The sequence below is a fragment of the Lycium ferocissimum genome, chromosome 10, assembly GCF_029784015.1.
Source record: "Lycium ferocissimum isolate CSIRO_LF1 chromosome 10, AGI_CSIRO_Lferr_CH_V1, whole genome shotgun sequence".
NCBI lineage: Eukaryota > Viridiplantae > Streptophyta > Magnoliopsida > Solanales > Solanaceae > Lycium > Lycium ferocissimum.
The window spans coordinates 44,570,770-44,582,441 of NC_081351.1; the positions used below are offsets into that span (position 1 = coordinate 44,570,770).

At 35.0% G+C, this 11,672-nt stretch overlaps 1 long non-coding RNA gene across 1 annotated transcript; it reads right to left on the reverse strand.

The window, feature by feature from the left end:
- Positions 1-1,432: 1,432 nt before the first annotated feature.
- LOC132034022 (uncharacterized) lies at positions 1,433-3,091 on the reverse strand. The gene is made up of 2 exons (XR_009408919.1): positions 2,570-3,091; positions 1,433-1,721 (listed from the first exon to the last, which is right to left on the reverse strand). It is a non-coding gene; the product is annotated as an uncharacterized LOC132034022 (long non-coding RNA).
- Positions 3,092-11,672: the final 8,581 nt, after the last annotated feature.

The window sequence follows — 11,672 nt, forward strand, 5'->3', positions numbered from 1 at the left end:
AATAATCTTCTACGCCATAATCTTGATGTGATGCATATTGAAAAAAATAATTTTGATAATGTATTCAACACTGTTATGGATGTTAAGGGTGTTATGCCCAATTTTTAACGGATTAAAACTAGTTCACAACTTATGACTATGTTTCCTCTAGTTTTGCAAATTTTCAAAGTCGCCACCTAATTTTAGGAAATATTAGGAAACCATTTGTAAAAGTGTAAACTCCATTTTTTAGTCTTTGAAACCTGTAGATTCTAGATAAGGGTTTTATTTACACGGAAGGGAAGGTGTTAAGCATCCCTCAAAGTCTATCCGAAGACAGTCTTTAAACTTAGCTTAATTAACACTAGAGGGGGATTATTTAATTATTTATTATTTATTATTACCTATTTAAAGAATTGCGAAAAAGAAACTACTCTCTCAAAACTATTTGTATAAAAAGGCGGTTTTAAGGTAATTGTAACCATGTGAGTAAATGCGTATTTATAAAGGAAGTAGTTAATGCTAATGTATGCGTGAGAAAAATATGTATGACATTTATTTTATATAAGAATAGTATGTATAATATAGAATAAGAAGGGATATATTTTTTATAAGAAAATAATATATGTATGTGCTATGTAAAAGAATTAGATAGTATATGTGATATATATGTATATGAAAATGGTACATGTGTATGTTTATTGTAGAGGCAGTAGTTAGTATACATGAGATGTAAACATATACATATATATTCATGATGTATGTTTGTATACAATAGTATAAAATGAGAGGATTAGGAATGCATATTTTTTAGAAAAATAATGTATATGTGCGATATTTATATCCTATGAAAAAAGGTATATAATGGTTCAAAAATAGCTATTTTGTGATATGGAAATAATATATATGTATACACATGATGAAAAGATGATTAAAGGAATTACTGAAAATAAGATAGTATATATATGTATGCGTGTATATAAAATGGACTATTTACCTCTAGCTCTCGTAAAATAGCTTGAGCCACTATACTCGGACCCTAATAAGGAGTTCTTGTATTCGACTTAAATAATAAGGCCTGCTCATGTTAGTTAAAAAGAAATGCTGAAAATGTTTTTGGCCTTCAGATATACCCCTTTTTTAGAGTACTCGTGCTAAAGCTCAAATGTGATTTACCTTTTTATATATATTATGTGCCCCAAAACATTATGCCGCATTTCTTTTTGTTTCCAAACCGAACTGATTTTCTGGTCTGATTTTTCACCTAAATAGACCTGAAGATACATGATTGACAAAAGTTTTTTTTTTTTTTTTTTTTTTTTTTTTTTTTTTTAACAAAACAAAATCTGGTTTTTGCCTCTTTGTGAAAACCAATTGTAACATGAAAATTTGTTAGGAAATCTTTAAAGAAAAAAATCTCAAAAGGTTATACTAAATCTAGTATCAGAAGGGGTGGAAGATAAGGACTAAATTCGTTGTTCCGCTCAGCCATTTTTCCACAGGTTCGTTCATAAGCAATAAACAAATACGCTACAAATACAATCCATACAAAGTGTTAGCCAAAAATATAAACATGTATACATATGCTAACGCAAAGACATAAAGTTTGAAGAGAATGAGGAGGACAGGGACGCTTGACATGAACGAGGGACGCTAGACACGAGCAAAGAAGGCTGCTACTGGTTTCTTCTCTGATCTGGCAGAATCCGGAGTTACCATAACTCCAAATGCTCCCAAGGTTTCTCATGAAAAAAAAGGGATAAGGATTAGAGTTGTCTAGTAAACACACAGAACTAGCAAAAGATAAGTTCAAGAAATTGGCCACGAGAACCCATGATTATTAAGGAAAGCATGGTGAAATTGTTTAGACTCACCAATTATATAGACTAGCATATCAAGCAAATTCTTAATATTTTGGTAGGCTTAACTATCAGAAAAGAAAACCAAATTGGTTTCATTGTAGATTATCATCAAAGTTCTCCCATAGCAGGTTCTTATCAGCTTACGCACCTATTTGCTTAATTCCAAAGATATAACCAAGTGAAATGAGAGATCAAACACCCCTTCAATAAATCAGACGCCTCATTCGCTAGTTTGGATAACAACACATTCAAAACAACTATTTTAGATGGAAGATGCAGCCCCTATAGGCATGATTTCTAAAACAGTCTCAATCCCAAACCCGACAGAATGTTTACATTTTTTGATTTTATTTCAAGAAATGCAAAGCTAAGAAAAAATTATTCATGATTTGCATCCAAAGATCCATATTTGTTTCCAAACTTGAAAGAATACAACAATAACTAATTAAGAGCAAATTTCTGGGAACTTAGTCACAAGACAAACTAATACTTATGTTTTCTTTTCCATGATTATTTCTTAAAAAAAAAAAAAAAAAAGGAAGTGCAAAACAAATAATTTAGGTTCTTACCTAGCAACACCCTGTACACTAACAAGTCTAGTTAAGCTCAAGGAAAATTACTCCAGCAAATAGTCAAACTAAAGGGACACTTTTTTTTTTTTTTTTGAAATTGGTAATTGAAACTAAAGGCACATTTGACACAAGATGAAATAAGGTTCAGCTAACTACCTACTGCTTCTTTATCTGATCCCATTTTACTAAACATGCCAGTCCTTTGCTATCTTCTTCTATAGGTAAATTAAGTTAAGAACACTTTTAAGATTTATAGCATGACAACTTAGCTAGTTACAACCATGTTGAAAAGAACCTTTTTCAGAGATGATTTGAAATCTAGAGGTTCATTGGGACTCCGAATTTGGAGACTTCTCCATGGTTTTCGGGTCTGATGGCTGAACGAGTCTTTACCCTATGGATTGTTGGAAGAGCAGCCTAGAATCCCAAAGATGTATGCGTGCTTTTCGATTTGGGGACTGATTCGACTTGGACGAGCTGTTTGAAGCTCTATTGCCTGAAGAAAAAGGGGAAAAGGGACTGTGGTTGATGGGAGGTGGTGTCAGCGACGTCGAAATCGGCTTTTGTTCGTCGGTCCTTCGGTGGAACCAGCGGTGATGGTGATTTGAAGAGGAGGGGGTCGTTTGGTTTTCTTGTTTGGTTGAAGAGAGAGAGGGGTTCGGTTCACGTTTTGTTAGAATGAAAATGGGTTGAAGACTTAGTTTGGGGATTCAGGTGTTTTAGTGTTTATTGGGCTGGGTCGGGTCCTATGGGTATTGGGCTTGGAGTGAATGGTTTTGGGCTACTGATTGCTTAAGGGGAAAAGGGAACTGGCCCAATATTATGGGTAGATTATTTAATTTCTAATCCCTCTTTACTTCAATCAATTAATTAAAATATGCTTCTTTGTCCTAATTAATTCCCAAAAAATATACACCTATATAAACTACAATACAAGTAATTTAATATACGTATTTAGTTTTAAAAATAGAGTAAAATATGATTAACATAGTTATAGATAAAATTAAAGGAAAAATGCCAACGCCGATATTGATATAGGAATATCAACACTATTTTTGAGTGATTTAATTGTAAAGAATGATGTTTAGTAAAAAAAATATGATGTTTGGTGATTTTTAAGAAACGATAGAAACCTTTCTTAATTTTAGAGAAATAATATCTTAAAAATAGTGTAGTAATCAGTGAAAATATTCCAAACTCATTTTTGGGAAATTTTCACGAATGAGAAGCATAGTGAAATTAATTAAACAAAAAAGGAGGGCCAAAAATTGGGTGTCAACAAAGGGTAAGACAAAAGATAACCCAAAGGCTAGGATGGACTTAAAAGAATATTGTAGGCGTCCTGAATTATCGTTGCAAGAATTAGCAAATAATAAAGTGGTCAAGCCCAAAGCTAGTTTTTCATTCACTGTGGAGCAGAAGCGAGAGATTTGTCAGTAGGTGAAGAATTTGCGGATACCAGAGGGCTAGGCGTCCAATTTTGACAAGCGTGCTGATATGAATGGAGGAAAATTGATTGGTATGAAAAGTCATGATTGCCACGCTTTCATGGAAACTTTGATTCCTATTGCATTTAGCGGCTTGCCAGAAAGACTATTGAGCCCCAGTCTGGTCAGTGGGTCTACCCAGCGCCAGTGCCAGCACCTCAGCAGCCCTCATTTACCCCTCCTACATTTATACCTACACCTACTTTCTTCCCACCATGGGTCCAGCCGTCATCTACATCGGGGACTTTGTCTCCTTCCCCTTCTCCACGTTTAGGTTCATCTGCCGGTTTGTCTAGTTTGCGGCTTAGAGATAGCAGCTCTGAGCCGGAGTTTTCACATCATTCTACACCAGCTCTGAGCCAGACTCAGATCCGCCCTTCTTCTACTTTTGTACGGGCCCTGCACCTGCACTTGCACCAACCCCACCACAGGATGTTGATCATAATCTACGGGGGGATAGAGATTCGATGGGTAGGATTTACATCATTACCGAGGGTCATTGGTAAGATTTCCTTTTTAATATTTTTTGACTAAAGTTTTTTCATCTTAATCTTTTATTCATTCACTTTTTTATTGTCTTATTGCAGGTTCTATCCAGATAAAGATTCTACAAAAGCCGTCTTGGAAGTCGTTTGGAGGCTTTATGGCCAACGATTCTATAGTAACTGGGGTGCAATTCCATATGATGTTCGCCAGGCTATTGTTATACCCTATTTTAACCTAGGTCAAAATAGTTTACAACATCCGGATAATGCTCGGGGTTAATTAAAATTAAGAGTCGCCACCTAATTATTTATGGTGAATTAGGGCACCTAAGATTGATTAAAGTAATTATCTAAAGTTGATTTTTATTTTAAGTCTACGAAACCAAAAGATCTAGGTAAGGGTTCAACTAACCTAGAGGGAAGGTATTAGGCATCCTCTAAGTTCCATTAATAATGGTTAATCCGACCGGACTTAAACTTAATTAGGCTAAGCGTAAATATAGTATTCTTAAATGTTTGGAAATAACTTATAAATATTGCTAAAGTTTTAGAGGAAAAATGTAGTAAGGTTATCAAAAATAGAACTTGTAAAAAATAATAATTTATATGAAAGAATTTAGTTCCGAATTGCGTGATACATAACGTTTTAAACATAATTGAAAATAACTCAAAAAGGGGAGGCCTTTGCTAATTCCGCTTTTAAGAGTACGGACGAAATGGAATGTTTATGCCTAGCGAAAATGTACTTGTTTGATTTAAACTCGGAGAGTTGTTTATAAAATATAGTTGAATTCACATTTGTATATCAGTAATACCTTAAGATCTTCAATATAATAGGAATGAAAATATAACTTAAAGTCTATGTTCGTGGTTTCACGCCCTTGAAAATCAATTGTCTTGATATAGATAAATATTATAAGTACTATAGATAATTTAATATAAAAGAAGAAAATGAAACTAGGGAATTAAATATTAGTCTTCCTACCCATTTGCTAAATTAAAATTACTAATTCATCTAAGGTTCATCTAAATTAAAACAAAATAAAGAGTTAGTCATGCAATACAAATTAAATGCACAAAAATAAAATAAAAGAGGCAATAAGCTAAGTGGGCTCAGCCCATTTTTTGGGACATTTGCTTTATTTTTCCCTCATTGGGCTTCGTTCATTCATTTTTTGACCCAATTTGTTTGCTATTGGCCTCGGCCGTGGCTTTGTTTTCCATTTTTTGCCGATAGGGGCGGACGGATGTAGAGGAATAGTATTTTTCGTTGGGCCTTGGCCCAACACCGAATGCGGAAGACGAGTCCCTCGGACTCGTGTGCGAAGGTCATGCATAAAATAAAAAAGAAAAAGGATTAGTATGTAATCAATATGTAAGATTAAACACGCGAAATATAAACTCGAAACAGATTAGTAGATTGTGCATATCAGTTGGTCACGAGATACACCTTGTGTATTTAAAATACTAAGTACATTACTTTAAGATAGTAGAAAACATATTCCAACTCGAACAGTACTCAAACATAAACTGAAGATTAATCCCGCAAAACACAGTTTTAACATGCTTGCAATTCTTGATCACCCTACGCAAGTCTTAATGAATTCACTGTAAACTAAACACCCTTCTACGATAACGTCTACAACCCTCCCATAATCGAATCTCAAAAGAATACCTCGAGCCAGAATTTTGTAACAGATTTTGCTAAAAATGGACAGCAAAAGGGATAAAATTTACTTATATCAATTGGGAATCACGATTGGAATCAGGTAATTAATGAACCCTGAGTCATTATCTATCTAAACCTCTTAAACTTAAGCAAGATGGAATAGCAGCTAAACCAAACACCAACCTGTGTTAGGCCAAGATTCACTGATTCAATTTGATCTAACATTCATTACAAATAAACCAGTGGAGATTCCCATTCAATTAGGACTAAAATAATATACATCTCTAGGTGTATCATTGATAAATGGCCCCTGGACAGAACTGGGAATGGATTTGCGCGAGGGTACTCATTCTATTTCACACAGTATGGCTAAGCAAAGACAGGTCTTAAGGGAGAACATTCTTAAGCAGAGAGGGTATTTAACCAGAAAAGTTAACTAAGGTTGAATTCAGATTCCTGTTAGTCTTATTTCATGAAATCAACTAGCCTAGCATATACAGTTACATGAAAGGAAGTTTAATGGTGCTTACAAGAAAGCTAATGTTTGAGCAATTGGAAAATCTAATGAACTTAATAAAGGTTAAGTAGATAATCCATAGAAAAAATAGCTAAATCCAAATGTCTTAACCAAGCACATCTCACATTTAATTTTAGACTAGTTTAACGAGAACTTGAAGCTATTAGAAACAACACTTTTCGAACAAGACTAGATATTTAACACATGGGAAGCTCAACATAGAACATGACCGTAAACATAGCTTGGAACTGATTCTTTATCTTTAAGTCAAACAAAGATGTACTAGGATACATGTAGCTATATCTAATAAAAACTTCACACTAATCTCATCACAATTTGATCATGAGTTAATCACACATTGAATAAAACGAACCGAACAAGATTATGACCCAAAGTTTAAGGAAAGAATTTGAACATACAACTCGGGAACAATTTGAAGATAAAGAAAGGTTCGTGTTTTATAAGCCGGGAAACAACGATCGGTTATGCTAACATCTCTTCTAACAGAGGGAATTACGAGAATCCAACAACCAACGGGGGATCAACAAATTATACTAGACTTAGTTATCTCAAGTGAAAATCTTAAACACCTAACCGAACTTAAATGAGCGGAACTCACAACTTTCGGCAAATAATACACAAGAATATATATTTAGTTCATAACATAAAGAATCGAAGGAACTACTAGAGACTAGCTTAAACTAAAAAAACAGATCAACTAGACATGTAAAGGAGACCAACTTCTAAAACATATTTGATGCTTTAAGACTAGGATAACAACTGAAACTCAAACTATAAGCATATAAATATGATACATAATTTAATGGTAAGTTTAGATTACCTAAACTGCGGTTTTAATGATTCTTAAAGAAAACCTCCTAATCTCATACAAGGTTAAAAAGAGAAACGACATTAAAAGATTCCTCAAGTTCAAGTATGAATTGCTAGTTTTGTTATTTACGTTAATATAAACTTGCCTTTAAATCCAGTACCTCATTAACTCATAGCACGAACTTAAAATTCAAACATAATACAAATTGATCTCGTGTTAAGGCAGCGACCAATAGATAAAGCACATTAATCCTTTAAGAAATACATATCTTGAGCTTAATCCCACAACACAACAGGAGCTGTGGGTATCTAACAACAACAAACAGGACTAAACGTGAGGGGGGAAGATGTTTAGGATGTGATTCAAGTAAAGCTTACCCTATGTATTTTGTCGAGGCTAAGCGAAGAGTTAAAAATCTATCTCAAACCGATCAAGTACTAACAAGCTAATAATGTAATAAAGACATTATCGACCGTAACAATCAAATTGATAATAGCAAAGAAACCCGATTGATGACAAACCAACTAATCACATAAATTTAATTAATTATTTCCAACTAGACCAGCCAATGACCAAGCGATTAACGAACATCTCGTAAGCCTATGACAGTGAACAGAAAATAAAAAGGGAGGCGAATGTTACCTTTTTCGAGTGCAGCGAACGGGGTACGAATCGCGAATCTATCCTCGACTCCAAACTGACAGTCGAAAATGATCAACGACTCAAATATGACTGTTTCCGGATATAGTGATTTAAGAATGTAGTTATTTGCGAGAAGTTAAGGCGGCTGAAAGAACTTCTTTTTTCTTTTCTTTTTTTTGGATCCAAAACGTGAGTATTTATAGAGTGATTTCTAGGGTTTTCGATTCTGGATTGGGGGGGATTTTTGAGAGTGAGATAGCCGTTTGAATGTAGGGTGTCACGGGTTGAAATGCTTTTTGTTTTTCTCTGTATAAAATCAGATTTCAAAACAACAGCTTGACCTCTTGTGTTGACCGTAGCTACTAGCACGAAAAAGAGGTGGCCAATATCTGCCATGGCTAAAGGGAGCTGTATTTTTGCTAGAAATGGGGGGAAGACGACGAGAAAGAGGGCAGAGGGAAAGCGAAAGAAGAGAAAAGGGGTCAGGAGCTGTGCCTATTGCACGAAAATAGGGCGGCAGGATCTGCCATTGTTGAAAGAAGGTCGAGGTTTTTGCTGAAATGGGAGGAGAGGAGAGAGATGAGGGAGGCTGCGTTTGAAGAGGAGAAAGAGAAGGGATTAGGTTTTTGTTAAAGGAAATGGGCTGGACCGGGTCGGGTCGGGTAATGTGGTGTGGGCTGGTCTGGTTATTGGGCTGGGTATTAAAAGGTAATGGTACATCGGTCCATTTGGGCCATTAATTGGCTGAAAAGGTTGGTCTTCTCCCCTCTATTTTAATTATCCTTGGGCTTTTAACTTTAATATCTAGTACAATACATATTATGCAGAGGCGAATAGTAATTAGCATATGGAAAGTAAAGGATTTAATAAAGTAAAATTTTAACGAGTACAAATTCTAAAGCGAAACGATGACGAACCATTTAAAATTTGTAATAAAGTAACACTATTAAGTTGATATTAGAATAGTGAAAATGAAAGTAATAATATTAATAGCAGTAGAACTAGTAGCAAAAATAAAATACTTAACTCGTCAATAAATTTAAAAGCACGCAGAAATAAATTAGAATAAAGGAGGGATAAAATTGGGTGTCAACGGCTATGTTTAGTGAGTTTAATGTATGCAACTTATTACATATTTCGTAAATATATTTTACTTTAAACTGTCAACTAACATTATCCATTTCGTGATTTGCAGACTTTGTGTACGTGGGATCCAGCAATTACAACAAGAATTTCTAAGCTCTTTGAGAAAAAGGCGAGTGCAAGTTTGGCTGGCTGGCTTGTAAAGGCTAAGAAGTATAATAAGAAGCCACAATGGCTAACAGACGGCCAATGGGAAGAGATAAAGGTGTATTGGTGAACTCCTGAGTTTATCGCCAAATCTGAGCAGGCGAAGGTTGCCCGTGCTTCCGCAGAAGGAGGATCTCTGCACACCGCAAGTGCAAGAAGCCAGGGGCATGTCGCTAGGAAAATAGCAAGTAATTTTAAACTTTTAAGTTAATGTATTATCAGTATGTTATGATTGAGTTTTTACTCTTTACTTTAACTTTATTTGTGGAAAGAGGCGGCAGGCAAATTTCCGTCTCAGGTTGAGCTGTTTATGAAGACGCACAAAAAGAAGAATAAAGAGAAGGGTGAGGAAGAGTGGATAGAGGATAGGGCTAGAGATTCGGTGCTAAGTGCTAATTCAATTAATTAAGTAATTAAATAACTTTAATTATGATATATTCATTAAATACTAACTTTTATTTTTATATATACAGGGTTATTTTGAACAAGAAAAGCAGCAGTATCTCCAATCTTAGCCTGAAGGCACTCCTACCGAGCTTCTAGATGAAATAGAGGTACAGTTATGGACTAAGGCCATTGGCGGGAAGGGGGGGGGGGGTATATAAGGGTAGAGTGTACAGTCTTGGGTCAAGAAACAACTTTGGCCGCCGGTCGGGGCTGACGAAGTGAAGGGTCTTCTCGGGGGAGGGCGAAAGGTGGATTGTTGTTCGATAGCCGGCCCTATGGCGCAGCAAATTAAACAACTTAACAAGAAATTGGCTGATAATGAAAGCCATCATGCTAAGGAGACCAGTATGTTGCAAAAGAACCTTGAAGCTCTCCAGGCGCAAGTTATGAACTTCATTGCCTGTGGACAGTTCGGTGTGCCTCGTTCTCCCCACCCAAAACCAGCAAAATGATGAAGAGGAAGAAGAGGAAGATGAAGAGTTGGAGGATGATGATGATGAGTACGTAGATATGACTCCTTGATCATCTTTATTTGTATTTTAGAGATTTTGTGACACTTTTACATTGTTTTAGTTGTAAACATTGAATGATATGAAAAAATTGAACTTTGAAGACCCTTTTTGATTGTTTTGATTGATTAGTTGGATAGCATATGATGTTATATTGATAATTAGGATGTTGTAGATGTTGTAGCTCATTTAGAATTGGTATTGGCTTGGTTGTAGGGTGGATTGTGATTTTTTGGCTAAAAAACAGGTTTGGGATGCTGAAATTGTTGATTTCAGCATATGTTTTTTTTTTACAAAAAAAGCGACGGACTCCATCGGTTTTCTGAAAAAAGAAAAAAAAAACATAATTCATTTGATTTAAAAAAAATAATAATAAGTAAAAAATGCGACGGAGTCCTTCGCTTTTTTTATTTTTTTTATTTTTAATATTGGCAACGGATTATTGAAGCAACGGAGTCCATCACTTTTTTCAAAGCAACTGAACAGAATCCGTCGCTTTTCCTTAATAAAGAGACCGATTCTGTCGCTTTTCAACTGTTTTTTAGTAGTGGTTTGACTGGACACAAAGTTTAAGGAATAGAGAGACTTTTGAATCTTGTGGTCCTAAATTAAAAATGTGTGTACTGTACTAAAATGTCCTTTGAATCTTGTAGTTTTAAACTTGCCACGTAGAAGTTTGAATTGTCAACTTACTAAATATTGAAAGATACACTCTTTTTGGGACATACCAAAAATGAAAGTAAGACCCATAAATTAACGAAGAGAGTACTTAATAGTTTTTCGATTGTTTAAAGATGGTTGGTTGAAGTTTCTGCATTGATTTGTTGTTCTTATCATCTCAATTCATGCATCACTAACCAATTACTTTGAATCATCTCTCTAAGCATTCATGCCCCACTGCAACATTCTTTAAACCAAGGCCCTTTCTCATATACAAGATCTAGAAATGGTTAGCTAGAAGGGTTTACTGGTCTATCCACTCATTGATGGCATATTTTGAACGGAACCCTCCAATATTCAAGTGTGATGATATTGTTTTGCATAGGGGTGTCAAATATAGCCCAAAAGATGATGGCCCGTCCATCGGTCCAAAATTTTATGGGTTGTGCTCAAGATAATTTCGCATTGAGCTGATTTTAGCCGAACCCATCATAGGCCGTTTTAAAGTGATTTCCAACTTAGCCCAGTACCAACCTAATTCTAGCCCATTATTAAGATTTATTTAAATTTGTGTTTATTGCTTGAGATTTAATTTTTTTTCTAAGTATCATATATCTTATAAATTTGTGGTGTGTTTGATATGAAGGAAATATTTTCAACGAAAAATATTTTCCTCAAAAATATTTTCCACGAAAAATCCGCTTCCCGAAAAATGAAAAAT